The sequence below is a fragment of the Peromyscus eremicus genome, chromosome 4, assembly GCF_949786415.1.
Source record: "Peromyscus eremicus chromosome 4, PerEre_H2_v1, whole genome shotgun sequence".
In the NCBI taxonomy this organism is placed as follows: Eukaryota; Metazoa; Chordata; class Mammalia; order Rodentia; family Cricetidae; genus Peromyscus; species Peromyscus eremicus.
In genome coordinates this window covers 117,880,667-117,895,032 of record NC_081419.1, presented here as the reverse complement: position 1 = coordinate 117,895,032, position 14,366 = coordinate 117,880,667, and the positions used below count along the sequence as shown (strand labels likewise).

At 47.8% G+C, this 14,366-nt stretch overlaps 1 pseudogene; it reads right to left on the bottom strand.

Annotated features, from left to right (window-relative positions):
• Positions 1-13,176: 13,176 nt before the first annotated feature.
• LOC131908585 (large ribosomal subunit protein eL27-like) lies at positions 13,177-14,038 on the bottom strand (annotated as a pseudogene).
• Positions 14,039-14,366: the final 328 nt, after the last annotated feature.

Genomic DNA, 14,366 nt, shown 5'->3' with positions numbered 1-14,366 from the left:
CAGAATCCCTCTTTTTCCCCTGGAGAACCCGCACCTGCAGAAACACCTCTTGCATTGCTCACTTTCTTGCTGCACTTGCTTGCCGGGCTTGCCTTTGCAGTCCCACCCCCACCCCTGCCCTCACTTGCCCCTCCTGGGTAATCGATCTCCTTTGTGCTGAGAATTTGGTGTCTGGGTGTGTCCTGTACCAGTTCTGGGGCTGCAGACCCCCCTTTCACCTTCCAACGGGTAAACGCAAATTGTGGCACACCCACGGATGAAAATAGTATTCACTTGTGCTAATGAATGAGATGCTGATACATGCTGATGGAGATGAGCCTTGAAAAATGTCCAGTGGGGGAAAGCAGACACCAAAGGATGAATGTCACGTGACTTCGTTTATACAAAGTGCTCAGAACAGGTAAATCCACGGAGAACATCCCGATTGAAGGTTTCAAGGCCTGGATGAGGGAGTAATTGGGTGTCATGGCAAAGGATTCCAACAAGCCTGGACTCCAACAGAAGACATGTGGGATTGCGTGTGCCTGAGATTTGTGAGTTTCGAAGGTTAAGACGGTGGTTCTGGAGCGGGTGGCTTTCAGAACTCAGAGCTTCAGATGGGTGGGACCACCACCTGCCAGGTTGGCATCACCAAGAGTTAAAGTGGCAGTGTCAGCACCCCAACGCCCTGCTCTTTCCAGGGAGCAGGCAGAAGCTAGCAAGCAACTTTCACGTTGGGCCTTTAGGGCATAAAAGATGCATTCCATAACATATACCAGTGGGGTTTTTATGGGGAAGGGGAGAAGAACTATGTATATGTTCTTAAGCTTCTGCTGCATACTAGATACCACCATTAGCCACAGTCACTGAAAGCGTGTTGGCTCCTGTCTTCCAGAAGTTGCTTGGGAGAGAAGGAAAGACTAACGAGAGGTATTTGGTACAGCGGTGGGGTCAAGGTAAGAACACCGGATATAGAAGGAGACGGCAAGGAGGCAGGTTACAGCAGGAGGGACAGGTGGTCCAAGGAGCCTCGGGAGGGTGGGGTGGGTGGGGAGGTTACCACAAGGGCAGGAAAGGTCCCCAGCCAGCTGTCACGGTAGCGGTATCTAGTGGATACTTTGGTGTCTCCCATGTCTTCTCCTGACCCACTGACTGCAGCCACCGTACAGCTGGTGGCTCTGCTTGGGGATGGCTTCCCACATCAAGCAACTCTGCGCTGCCGTGATTTGTGCTCCAGGAGTTAATGCTCCTGGGGGGTGGCCCTCTGTGAACGGGAGGGGACAACATGGATGAGAAAAGCAACTTAAGGAAGGAAGGAAGGAGTTCTAGTGTCGTTTCTGTCGCTGTGATAAACTATCCCGATGAAAGGCAACATATGGGGGAAAGGGTTTGTTCACCTAATCGCTCCAGACTGCACTCCATCCCTGAGCGCATGTCAAGGCAGGAACTCCAGCAGCTCTTCATCCCAGAGTGCAGAGCAGACAGAAACTAAATGCATGATTGCTTGCTTGTTTTCTCCTTTCTCATACTTCCCAGGACCCCTTTGCCTAGGGAATGCTGCCCTACATCAATTAACCAAGACAATCTCCCACACACAAGCCCACAGGTCGACTTGATCTAAATTATTCCTCAACTGAAGCTCTCAGTGATATATGAGGTTGTGTCAAGTTGACAGTTAAAACTTACCCTCACAGAAAGGTTTCTGTTTGTTTGTTTGTTTTGTCTTTGGTTTTTCGAGACAGGGTTTCTCAGTGTAGCCTTAGCTGTTGTGGAACTAGCTTTATAGACCAGGCTGGCCTCGAACTCACAGAGATCCGCCTGCCTCTGCCTCTCGAGTGCTGGGATTAAAGCTGTGTGCCACCACTGCTGGGCAAAAGGTTTGTTTTGACTCAGTTTGGGAATACAATTCTTCGTGTCAGGAAAACCATGGTGGCAAGAATGTGAGGCAGCTGGTTCCATGCATACCCAGTCAAGAAGCAAAGAAATTAATGCTGTGCCTAACTCACTTTCTCTGCTTTACTCAGATTTGGACCCCAACTTATTCTACAGTTCCTCAGAAGGTCCCCGAAGTACCAAGGCCCAGTACCCCCAGCAGCACCCAGCCCAATCACACACTTTTCCTGGATTCCACTTTCCCTGTCTCTCACCTCTGTTTGGATCTCCTTCCGTGTAAGATGCCTGTGTGCAAGCTCTTGCCTTAGGTGAACCCAAACTAAGACGGCGGAAGTAGAGAGTTTGAAGCCAAAGGAAGTGGAGGTAGCCCCAAACGGGATAAGCAGATGGTGTGGTAGCCTTGAAAAGCAGTCCCTGGGTTTATCAGTGTTGCGCCTGCCGATGTCGTGGCATATTTGCTGGAATGGAAGGGTGACTAGGGCTGAGGGCTAAGGCTCTGGGCAGATTGAGGCAGTAGATACTATGAGCAAGTGCTGCTTTGGGGAAATCAGGAGAAGCCAGGACAGGGTCCCCTCAACTTTCAGACTCCCCACTTCTCGATACACTGATTCTGGTTGTGTTCTGCCTCCTATCCCCCACAAAGACCTCCAGGATCCTTTGGGAAGTGGTGTTGTTTTCTAAATTTTCTTCTGGAATTTTTCCCGATGAATGTTCTAACACACAAGGGCCTGTCACCCTTCAGAAGCTGGATCTGTCCTTCTCAGTGTGACAGCCCCTGTACCCATGCTGTGCTTTCAAGTGCTGTTGGCTGCTTGTAAGTTGGCCTTCCACATCCACCCAACCATCCTTAGCAGTGAGGTAAGCAGCAGCCGGTGGCAGGAAAGGAGACACAGACATAGCATAGGCCTGTGTCCGCAGTCAGTCAGGAAGTCCACGGTGGCCCAAGGCTGGGACATAGAAATCAGATCTCCAGATGAAGCCTCGGGGTGACAAGCTAAGCTACGTGCTTCCAGAAGAGAAGGAGCAAAGGAATTCCTTTCTCCTGTCTCTCTGGACCCAAGGCTACTGGAAACACACAGGGGCAGTAAGGAGCCAGATGCTGTCATATGAAGCAGGAAATGTCCTCTGCTTGGCCTGGGCTCCACTGCCTCAGGGCCTCTCAAAGCAGCTGAGCATTGGCCACCCCATGCCTATTCTAGTTCCAAGGCAAGAGGCCATGGGTTAGAAGGGGTAAGAGGCAAGGGAGGAGAGAATAGATGGGAAGGCTTTCCCTCTGCAGGGACTGAGGATACTAACCCTGTCTACAGGATAACAGGGAACGGAGGAAAAGGGGTGTGTGTGTGTGTGTGTGTGTGTGTGTGTGTGTGTGTGTGTGTGTGTGATATAAAGGTATAAAAGGCCTTTCAGAATCAACAACATACATCATCTTCGTAAAGCTAGGACAAACAACTGTAAATTTTTTTTTATTAAAATTTAAAGTGTGAATAAACAGGAAGCAGATCCATACATACCAATTGTAAATCTAAAAGTACAGCCAGTGCTTTTGCTGTTGCTGCTTTTTAAAAGTGAAATAATGTCTCACTCGGTAGCCTAGGCAGGCCTAGAACTCATTGTGTAGCCTAGGCTGGCCTCAAATTCATGTCAGTTCTCCTGCCTCAGCCTCCCAAGGTGGGAGCCACCAGGCCTAGCCATAGGTGCCTTCAATATTTTTATAACCATTATTTATTTATGGAGGTGTGAGCACATGCTGTTGCATGAATGTGGGGGTCGGAGGACAACGTTAGGGAGTCAGTTCTCTCCTTCCACCACGTGGGCCCTGGGGATCAAACTCAGGTCATCAGTGTTAGTGGCAAGTACCTTTACCCACAGTGTCACCTCACTGGTCCCTGATAAGTGCTTCAAAACTCTTTTCTTTCAAAATTATTTTAATCACATGTATGAGGTGTAGGTCCCATGGAGGCCAGAGGGGTCGGATCCCTCTGCAGCTGGAGTTACAGATGATTGTTAGCTGCCTGCTGTGGGTGCTGGGAACTCAAGCCAGGCCCTCTCCGAGAGCAGCAGGTGCTCTTAACCACTGAGCCATCTCTCCAGGCCCGAGAGGTGCTTTTAAGGACAATTCTCAGATGCTCAGGTCTAGGCCTCTAAGGGTTTGTACAGACTTTTCCCTGACACAGAAGAATGTGTGAAGCAGTTCAGGCCAGTGACGTGTTGGTAAGCACTAAACTAGCTCTCAGAGAAAAAGAAGTCATCCATAGTGTTTCCCCCGCTCGGCCAACATCCATCACCACATGGGACACTGTTGAATCCAGGGTATTAGGAAGAGATGCTCACAACCTGCCCTCCCAGGCCAGCGTGAGCCACAAGAATCCCTCTAATGCCAGCCCAATTCCTTCCCATACCAAGAAGGACACAGGCCCACATAGAAAAGACCGCCCACGGTGACAGAGCTGAGCCCCTGACAAAACTCTGTTCTTTGTCCCATACTGATGCTTATTGTTACTTGCCCTGCTCAAGAATAAGGGAAGTTTATGTTAACCCAGAACTTTCTTTTTATATTTTAAAGTTATGTGTGTGTGTGCATATACAGGCATGTGTGTGAATGTGTATGTATGTGTGTGCATGTATGTACATACATATGTACCTATGTGTGCATGCATGTGCGTGCATGTACTCACAGCCTCTAGCATTTTCCTTTGGCATTCCTCTGTGAAGAACACACATCTTACCAAACTGGCACCTTTATCAAGTTCAGTCTCAGTTCAGATGTCACCTCTTCAGAGGGCCTCCTTGTCCTTTGCGCATACAGCCCTCCCTCACAGAGCCCCCTGCTCATTTTCTTCCCGAAACCTCCTCATTATTAGCCTATTGTGGCCTCCTCCATAGTGATCACTGCTGATACACCAGCTTCCGGAATGAGCCTGGGAGCTGTGCCTCCACCTGCCCGGTGGTTTTTTTGAGCACCTACTTTGTGCCCGGTGTAACTTTAGCACCTGGCATCCAGAGAAGAGCTGGCTCCTGTTGCTCTAGGGTGGGATGCATGGAGTTTCCTCCAGTGGGCTGTGTGTGAAGGCTCCCCACTGCCTAAGCGAGGAGCAAGGCAGAACAAAGAGAGGCGGCTGGTCCAGGGCACGGTGAGCCGACACAGACTGCAGCCATTGCCTCAGGCTCTGTTCCCAGCGTTCTCATTATCTGTTACTGTGTAGCAAATTATTCCTCAAACTGGAGGCTCAAGACACAAGGTTTCATTATCTTATTTTTAACAGCATCTCTTGCGGTTCTGGGAACTGCAACCTGGTGGAGTTCCTGCTTCTCCACTGAAGTCTAGTGAGAACTGTATGAGTGGAAACTAGGGGGCTAGAAAAAGGCGTCAAAGTCACTACCGCTGGCCCTGTGTGCAGAATGGGCGGAGTGACATCCTCTTCTTGCTCTTCACACCCGGGGCAGTTGTCTTTTGTTTCCTTTTGTCACAGTTCATAGTGACCTGAGAATGAAAGATGATTACTCAAGCAGGATCTACCAGCGTCTGAGGGAGTGGGAGGTCAAATTTATGGAGCATTCCCGGGTAGGCTCAGTGGGCAGCATGGGCAACAGTTTCTTTTGTGGTTGCTGGCAGCCTGAGTCTGTTTTCTGTCTCCATACGTTTGTCCTTTCTAGACTGTCATAGGACTGAAACCAGAATGCAGCCGTTTGGGTCTGGCTTCTTAACGTTTAGCACAGGGCATTCGACCTCATTTGTACCGTTGCCTGGTAGGCTCTTTCTCTTGCACGGAATGGCTGTCCTGCCGTTCACCCCAGGCCTGTTTCCCAGCTCTGGAATTCTTTAGATGAAATTCAGCTAGAACCTCAAGAGATAAAGCTGATGAGAACTGAGATCTAACGATCTGCCTGGGAATGGAGAAGGTGGCGTGAAGCCGTATCATGACCTTGGAAGCTCCTATGTACAGTCTGGAGGATTCTTTGGAACACAGCGTGAAGTCTGGTCTTGATGCTTAGAGACAGGCCTGTCTCCATTTCATTATCCCTTTTGTTATGTCTTGGGTTTCCTACTCTCATACCCAGGCTGTTCCCTATGCCTGGGACACTTGGCTCTGAGACATCCACGAGACTCACCCTCTCCATTCCCACATCTCTGCAGAGGCCTCAATTTTCCTGAGGCTCCTGCCGCCTCTGTTTAATACTCCAAACTGAGCCCCGGCTCCCTCACCCTCCCCTCCCCTGTCCAGTCTTTCTTCTTCGACTCTAACTCTGTCTAGCCTGCTAAGCAACGGGAACGGGATTACTCATTAGGCTGCCTCCCTGCTGGAAGGTAAACTCCAGTGGTAGGGATCTTTGCTTTACTTTCTTTTCCTGTTGCTGTGGTAAAACACCCTGACAAGAAACAACTTTAAGAGAGAAAGGGTTTATCTGTCTTAGAATTCTGGGTTATCATCCATCATTGTGTGGAAATCAAGGCAGGAACTTGAAGCAGCAGTCACACCCACAGTCAAGAGCAAAGAGAGTTGATGCATGTGAGCTACAACTCAGCTCACCTTCTTATTTGTACAATCCTGGATGCAAATCCAGAGAAAGGTGTCACACCCTTTTAAGATAGATGGGTCCTCCCACATGAATTAATGTAATCAAGTCGGTTCCCCTAGACGCGCCCTCAGGCTAACCTGAGCTAGACAATCCCACACTGAGACTCTTCCCAGGTGATTTGACGATGTGTCAAGCTGACAATTAAAACTAACCATCTCATTCCTCTATCTTAAATGCCTAGAGAGTGCCTGGGAAATTGCAGATCAATAACCCTGAGTGAGCTAATGACAATAGGACCTGAAGATCAGGCCTGACCCTTGTGCGGACCTTTGTTGCTTTTCCATTAACCTCCCAGACTCTCTGACCCTGGTCATCACCCACCCCACCCCCGACCCTCGAAAATAGTAACAACAACAAGCTACTCCACAAAGCCCTGGTAGCTACATGAAAATAAGTATTACTGCAGGCTATAAAATAAGGCTACATTGTATTCATGTCCTAGGATGCTGTAACTATTACCACAACCTAGGTAGCTTTGGGAAGCAGAAATGGACCACACAGTTCCGGAGGCACAGCTTCAAATCATGGTGTCAGCAGAGCCTACTCTGGCCCTTGCAGTGAGGATCCTTCCTCACCTCTTCCAGCGTCTACCTCACACTGGCAACCATTGGCTCTCTTGGTTCGTTAGTCAGCTTTCCATTGCTGAGTCTAACCTCAATTCCTTCTTTTTTTTTTTTTTTTTTTTTTTGGTTGCTTCATACTTTCCTTTGGCCCTGAAATCCTGGCTGTTTCTCTGTCTGGTAGGCACAACACTCTTTTTCCCTCTCTGGACTCTGTACTTAGTGATATTACCCTGTGGATTCTACAGAGAACATTCAAGTAAGATTGGTCCAAATTCAGTTTTCTGACAGCCACTCAACCTCTTGGAAGACAGAGCCCAGGAAGTGGTCCTTTTGGCAAGGACCCAGGGGCAAGTCATTTAATTGGGAGATGACCCCAGAAGATACAGACGGGGGTGGGAGAGGGAGACAGACAGATGGGTCCTTGGGAAGGTCTCTTGGAAGCAGCCCATTACTACAGCCACAGCTCCATCTCAGGGAAATCCAGAGAAGAAGTGTGGTTCTGCCCTCAGGATAAATCTGGAGGGAGAGAGGAAGATGGGCATCCTCCTGGGTGCCCTTCCTGGTGCCCTGTCTATGGGCTTCAGGGGAAAGTTTTACAGATATGGAAGCAGAGGAGTGGGTGGATTTTGTGAAATGCGAGAATATGGGAGGACATCAATGTTTTGGAACAAAGGGGTGCGCCATTCCATTAACGCATGCTGTGGGGTATCTCCGATCACGTGCTGGGACTGAAGCCATGATGCTGGGCAAAACAGGCCCAGCCCCTGCCCCCTGGGGTGTGGTCTGGTAGGAGAGAAGGGTACTTAAATGAGCTGTTGCAGGGCAGTGCGGTGAACACTCCCAGGGCTTTTGGAGGAGGAGAGGAAGCTGGAAGAAAGGTAGTTGCAAAGGTTAATCCCTGTGTAGAAAAACACGGCTTTGTAGGGGGCATGTGGAAAAGAGTGTTCATGCCTCCAGGGGCCCTGAATGGGAGTAAGCTGGGGAAAAGGGGAAGGAGGGAGGCTAGAAATGTCATGTTGAGGACAAAGAAGAGATTCTCAAGTGTCCAGCCTGGGCATGGCCAAGCAGATATGTGGTTGGAAAAGCTTTCTCTAGTGGCTGTGTTAACAGTGGGCTGGAAGGGGTGTGTACAAGAACGGCAGTCGGGGTCTCCCCACTCTTATGATCCCACTGTCAACTTGGTGACTTATTTGTGTGTGAGTGTGTGCGTGTGTACGTATTTGTGCACGTACATGTTCCTGTGCATGTATTTATAGGGGTATATATGGAGGCTAAAGGTCAGCATTGGGCATCTTCCTTTTTAGCTGTCTGCCTTTTTTTTTTTTTTTTTTTTTGAGACAAGGTCTCTCACTGAACCTGGAGCTCACAGACACAGCTAGATTGGCTGGTGAGTGGACGGTAGGCATCCATCTGTCTCTGCCCTGCTAGTGCTGGGATTACAGACCCAGAACACCACACCCAGCTTTTACATGAGTGCTGGAGACGGGATTCATGTTTGTGTGGTGAGCACTTAATAAACCAAGGCTTCCCCCCAACCCCTCTGTCTTCTCTTTTGCTTTGGACCACTGTATGAGTGTGTTATTTATATATCCTCCCATGGATGGGTACTTGGGCTGCATCCAGTTTGGGATCTTATGAACAGTGTTGCTATGAATATTCTCGCAGGTGTCTTAGGAGGCTCATATACAACACCAGCACTCCTTTCTGCTAGGCACATGGTGACCACAAGCAGGGTTTTCAGGAGTCAGTTTTCAGAGGTCTTCCAGTTTCTCCCCCATTCTTAGGCGAAAGGAGACAGTGTGGTGGCTTCCTTACACTAAATACATGCTCTGGGAAGGTTAGTGTTAATTGTCCATTGGACAGAAGCACCTGGGAAAGGGGCCTCTGGGCATGCCTGTGGGCGATTGTCTTGGTTGTGTGGAGGTGGGGACGGCCTCCCTCTGTGGGTGTGACATTCCCTGCATTGTGTAAGCAGAGGAAGGGAGCTGAGCAGCTGGGGGTATTCACCTCACTCTTTGTTCCTGACTGTGGATGTGATGTGACCAGCTCCTTTAAGTTCCTGCCTCCTTGACAGACAGTATCTTGGAACTGTGAGCCAGAATAAACCCTGTTGTGGAATATTAGTTTAAGATGTGTTACATTTGTTTATGCTGTGGAATATCTGTTTAATGATGCAAAGATGTGTTGCATTCTTTTATGTTGCATTTGTTTAACTGTGTAAAGCTGTGTTACTATGCCTGTCTAAAACACTGATTGGTCTAACAAAGAGCTGAATGGCCAATAGTGAGGCAGGAGAGAGAAGTAGAGGGGGCTAGTGGGCAGAGAGAATAAACAGAGGGAGAAAAAGAGAAGAAGGGGAAGCAAAAAAGGAGAAAGAGAGATGATGCCAGGGTCCAGCCACCCAGCCACACAGCCACACAGCCACACAGCCACACAGCCAGCCACGGAGTAAGAAGGAAAGAAAGGCTGCAGAACAGAGAAAGATAAAAGGTAGATGAGATTATTAAAGTTAGAAAAGCTGGCTAGAAACAAGCCAAGCTAAGGCTAGGCATTTGTAAGAAAGAAGAAGTCTCCATGTATTTATTTGGGAGCTGGGTGGTGGGCCCCAAAGAGGATAAGAGTTGAAAAACTACAAAGCCCGTTCTCCTTTAAATTGCTTTTGGCAGAATGTTTTACAATGGCAATAGGAAAAGAAACTAAGACACTCCCCACAGCTGCCTACCTCAGGGAAAGGATATGTCCCTTGTCTACATGCCCGCTCATCACTTGCATATACACACATCCATCACCCTCAAGTGGAAACAGCCTTCCTGTTCTTTAGGGTTCTAGCGCCCCCCCCCCCGCGTGCATGTGTGTGTGTGTGTGTGTGTGTGTGTGTGTGTGTGTGTGTAATGGTATAATGTGAACATGAGTGTGTGTACCTGTGCACAATGGTCTTGACATAGACTCTTACCAGGAAAATAACAGAGAGCAACAGCAACGACTTGCTGGGATTCATAAGTTAAATTCCCCAAGAATGATTCTACTGAAACCTCAAGAGGGTCCACAGACACGTGTGTCCAGCGTATTAGTAATAGCAGTCTTTCTCAGGGGACTTTGGGAAACACCCAGTCGAGCAGAGGCAGGTGGGTTTGCTCTCAGAGGCCTTCTAGGACCTTTGGTGAAGCTCTGAGGTATCCCCTAAGCCCCCTTCTCTCTGTGGAGCATTTTGCAGGTGGAGTGCTCTGAAGGCATGCAAGGCAAGTCTCCATACAGAGGTAGTTAGTCTTCACACAGGGGCAGTTAGTTGTTATAAAGGGGTAGTTAGTCTCCATACAGGAGTAGCTAGTCTCCACATACGGGTAGTTAGTTGCTATAAATGGGTAGTTAGTCTCCACACAGGAGTAGCTAGTCTCCACACAGGGGTAGTTAGTTTCCACACAAGGGTAGTTAGTCTCCATATAGGGGTAGTTAGGAGGCAGAACTCTTGAAACATTTATTTTTTTGCATTGGTTTCTCAGGCCTAGTTCTTCCAAATATAAGACTGTAGCATGAATCTTAAAGAGTGTTATTAATAAAATCAAACCTGAGGCCAGTTATTGGGGTGAACACTGGAAGATCAGAGAGACAGAACAAGCCGCAGCTAACCTCACCTGGCCAACTTCTCAGCTGATCTTGTTTCCTCAGACTGGAAGCTGCTGAGTCCTCATCCGAATGGCTCTCAGCTGAACTGTGCTGCTCAAAAGCCTGAAAGCTTAACCAGCCAAATGCTTCTAGTTTCTGGTCCTCACGCCTTATATACCTTTCTGCTTTCTACCTACACTCCTTGGGATTAAAGGCTCGCTTTCTGGGATTAAAGGCATGAGTCACCATGCTTGGCTGTATCCTTGAACACATGGATTTCTGCCTCTGGAATGCTAGGATTAAAGGCGTGTGCTACCACTGCTTATCCTAAGTATCTAGTAGCTTTTCTGTTCTCTGACCCCAGATAAGTTTATTAGGGTACACAATATTTTGGGGAACACAATACCACCGCATGATACTGAGATTGAAGCAAGGTCCATAGGGGTTCTGTGTCTTCGGACTGCCTTGGTGAGTAACAGGACCTGGTCTCTGGTTTGGGGCTCCACTTGGCTCATGAAATGGAGCTGACTCACTTGAGTTCATAGAAAACCAGGTTCTGGGGAGTTCCCAGGCTCCCAATCCCTTATAAATGCATCAAGTGTGTGTAGTAGGGGGAAGGGGGACTATCCCTGTGAAGTGGGCCTCAGAGGGCTTTGCACCTGTGCAGCCCCTGCCTTTATCTCCAGGTATTTTTGCCTCCTTAAGACTTGCATGCCCACCTTGAAATGGAAGTCCATTCCCCCACCTCCTGTTTATGCTTCCTGCTGTGTATCCCCGTGACTATCCATCTCAACTTACCACAATGCCAGCTGGTTAACTTATCTTCTTTCCTTCCCAACCCAGGCCAGATCTTGAGAGGCCAGGGATTTCTCTCTGAACCCAGAGCTTCACACACACCAGGTAAGTACTCCACCACTGAGCTAATCACCATCAAGGGCATTTTTTTTTAAGGATCTTTTTCTAGACCCCCAGAGCTGAGAGTGTTGTGAGGCACATTCTAAATACTCAGCAAATGTTATCATTTGTCACTTAAAGATGGGGCACAGGCCTGGGAGATGGCTAAGAATGCTTGCTCTATAAATCTTGAGCATCTGCATCAAAAGCCAGGCATGGTTATGGGTAACCTGTGACCTTAGAATTGGGGTCCCTGAGAGCTTGTTGGCCAGCACTGAAGTGGTGGGTGTCTGCTTCAGTGAGATTCTCTGTATCAAAGCACTATTACAAACAGCAATAGAGAAAGACATCTGATGTACATAAACCACATGTATGAGGGACCTGTACTCCAAGAAATGCATCTTCAGATATTGTAGCTTATGAGCATCATAAAGTGTTCTTTCATAGTCTAGATGATATAGATCAGCCATTTGTGATGCAATTGAGAGACATGTAAAATGGGAAATGTCTGAGGCTGGCAAGGCAGCACACTCTCAGAGTGAACAGGTTTTTTTTTTTTTATACATAGAAATACACTATAAAATACCAATGAAATACAGAATAGTGAATATGTAAATCAGTTCTGTGACAGTTAGTGTTAATGGTCAACATGACGGGATGAAGATGACCTGAGAGATAGGCCTCTGGGTGTACTTGTGGGGGATCATTGTGATTACACTAATTGATGCTGGAAGATCCGTCTTAATCATAGGTAGGTGGGACTATTCTCTGGGTAGGGAATCCTGGATTAAACAAAACGGAGAAAAGGAGCTAAGCAATAGTTCGCATTCATCATTTTGTTTCTTTTTACAAATACTTATTTATTAAATTTTATGTGTATGTGTGTGTGCCTAAGTGTACTATGTGCACCACATGTATGGAGTGCCTGAAGAAGAGACTGGAAGAAGAAGGCATTTGAGTCCTTGGACCTGGAGTTACAGACAGTTGTGAGCCACTATCTGCGTGCTGGGAATCAAACTCTGGTCTTCTGCAAAAGCAGCAAGTGCCCTTAGCCACGGAGCCACCGTCACAGCCCCACTCTCTGTTCCCTGAGCATGGACGCAGTGTGACCAGCTACTTCAAGGTCCTACCACACTGACTTCTCTGCTGTGGTGCACTGTACTTTGAACTATGAGCTAAGATAAACCCTTTCTCCTTTAAGTTGCTTTGGTCAGAGAATTTTATCACAGCAACAGGGAAAGAGGCTGAGACAGTCACAGCTACATGGTTCTCTTTTTTCCACCCTAAGACAGGGTTTCTCTGTGTAGCCTTTGCTGTCCTGAAAACTAGCTCTGTAGACCAGGCTGTCCTCAAACTCACAGAGATCCCCTGCCTCTGCCTCCCCATTGCTGGGATTAAAGGTATGTACTTCCACCACCCAGCTAGCCACATGGTTCTTAATTGGCCATTATTGGGTGCTATATATGATATATAATTGTGTGTGCTGTAGGCAATGCAAATAGGTCTGTTTGTACAGGGCCACTACAAACAGACACAGTGCATTGTGCTGGGGCATCTCATGTTCCAGTTAGGACATCACTAGGCCACAGTAAACATTCAGCTCTACTGTAATCTTTTTTTTTTTTTTTTTTTTTTTTTTTTTTTAATAATGGGAACAAAAATATACCTAAAAGGGAAGCTTCTGGAAAAACCATTTGTCCTTCCCTGTCTTGTATCTTTCCTCAAACTTGACCTTGGCCTCCTGCCTGGCCTTGTGTTTCAGGGCTAGGTCTCTAAAGATATCCTTGTTGACAACTGTTTTGTCCAAGGGGATATACACAGAGTACCTGTGGGCATGAGGTGATTGTAGTTATAAACTTTCACAAAGGACTTGATCTTTTACCTCTTGGCGATTTTCTTCTTGCCCATGGCAGCTGTCACTTTTCAGGGATAGCGGTCAATTCCAGCCACCAGGGCATGGCTGTAAGGGCAGTCTGAGGTGCCATCATCAACGTTCTTCACGAACGGCTTTGCGTCCGGAGTAGCGTCCAGCCAGGACCAGCACCACTTTCCCGGGTTTCATGAACTTGCCCATTTCAACAGCAAGGAAGGAGCCGGTACCCAGCAGAAAGGAAAACTCTACTGTAATCTTATGGGACCAAAGTCACACATGCAGTTAATTGTGACCAAAGCGTCTCTCTACAGTGTGTGAAAGTGGGGCTCCGATGGTATTCTGACACATGGTGTTCCATTCTCCTCCAGCCCTTTCCTTTATTCTCCCTTGACCTCTCCTCCTCTCCTTCTCCCCTCTCCCTTCTCTCTCCATCTTGCTATGTGGCCTAGCCTAGCTTCCAATGCCTGGGCTCAGTGTCCTGGGTAACTGGTACCTGCCACTCCTCCCAATCTCTTGGAATAACTTTTTGTTTCTATTGTTGTTTCTGCCCCAAGGAGGTAGGCTTGGCAGGCTGTTTTTGAAAAGGTGCAGGCTACACTCAACTTATTTAGGAGCAGTGTATCTGTGTGTGCTCTGAACCAAGCCCAGGTGGGGAGACACAGACTCTAAATCTTCCTGTACAAATGCACACAATGGTGAGTGCATTTATACCAGAAAATAGGTCTTGCTTTCTTTTTAGTTTTGGCATGTGTATGTGTCTGTGGTGTGCAAATGTGTTCATGTGTGTTTGTCTTAGTTAGGGTTTCCATTACTGTGATAAAGACCATGATGAAAAGCAACTTGGGGAGGAAAGGACTATTTCATCTTACACTTCCAGTTAACGGTCCATCACTGAGGGGAAGTCAATGTTCTTGGGAACTCAATGCACGAACCTGGAGGCAGGAACTGAAGCAGAAGCCATGGAGGAAGGTTGTTTACTGCTT